The 1,332-nt window shown below is 40.8% G+C and overlaps 1 pseudogene; it reads left to right on the forward strand.

The window, feature by feature from the left end:
* LOC102815384 overlaps positions 1-1,332 on the forward strand; it is a 63,420-nt pseudogene that overhangs the window by 28,239 nt on the left and 33,849 nt on the right.

Consider the following 1,332-nt stretch of genomic DNA (forward strand, 5'->3'; position numbering starts at 1 on the left):
CTATGTCACTGACTCTGGGCCCAAGAGTCCCCAGGTCTTGCCACACTACTGGCCTTCCAGGTCTCCATCCAGTTTCACAGGAGTCTATTGAACGCTGTAGGGCTTAGCTCGCAGCTTCATTGCTGTTTTTCCCTCACTTCCCCTTATCGGTGATGAACATGGTCACCAACCAGAGCGTGTATTCCCATTGAATCTTAGTCTTGGAAGGGGGTTTGCACTGAGGGGACCCGACCACTTGCCTTTATGATTCCTTGGCAAGCAACTTGCTTGTTCTTGTAGTAATCAGTCGGACTGCCTATATTGTTTTGTATTTTTCCTGTCGGTCTTTCTTTCAGGAAGTATCTTCTGTTCTTCTAGCCACTCCAGGCTGGCCTAATACTTGTCCTTTTGTATCTGACTTATTTCACTCAGTATAATGATATGGCACTGTAGTATGATGCACTGGACCTCAAGGTCAGAGGTTCAAACCCACCAGCAGCAACTCGGAAACCCTAAAGAAGGTCATTATGAGTTGGAAACAACTTGATGGCGCTTAATAACAACAGAGATTTCAAGTTTCATCTATATCGTAGCATGTATAATGATTTCATTTCTCTTTATGATGACATATTTTTATTGAACTGAACTTCTAAAATCGATCCTATAGGTCTACAGTTAGAGCCTATTATTCATTTCACAGAATAAAGATGAGACTTTTTGCTTTACAGCCTTGGAAACCCTACACAGGGTTACTAAGAGTCAGAACTGACTGATGGCACTTCCAACAATGTAGGGTAACTTAACCAGATGCCATGTGTGATGACTGACAAGAAGAGAAATATGGCTTTGAGGATCAATGCCTGACACTCATACCCTCATCCTTCACCCCTCCAAACTAAAAACCCACTGCTGTCCCGTTGATTCTGAGGCTGTAAATCAATACTGGAACAGACAACCTCAGCTTTCTCCAGTGGCTGATAGGTTTGAACTGCTGATCTTGCAGTTAACAGTCCAGTGCTTATCCTACAGTGCCAAACAAAAAGCCTACCAAAAATTCTTTGTAAATTACATAATCTGTACCCATTATCTCCTTTGAGGAACTTGTTGCTAAGACACAAATTTTTAACAATCTCACCTACCAAGGAAAATTTTTACTACAGCCTAAAATAATGGGTTTTTCTTTAGTTACATAAGTATTAATGTACTTAATACTTTAGCTACATAAGGTTAAGGTTCAACCATTTCAAGAGATATCATATGAACAAGAGCCAATGATACTCAGAGAGGAAGTCCAAAGTGCATTGAAAGAAGTGGCAAAGAACAAGGCACCAGGAATTGATGGAATAAAAATTG

Source organism: Chrysochloris asiatica, unplaced genomic scaffold (genome assembly GCF_000296735.1).
Source record: "Chrysochloris asiatica unplaced genomic scaffold, ChrAsi1.0 scaffold00007, whole genome shotgun sequence".
In the NCBI taxonomy this organism is placed as follows: Eukaryota; Metazoa; Chordata; class Mammalia; order Afrosoricida; family Chrysochloridae; genus Chrysochloris; species Chrysochloris asiatica.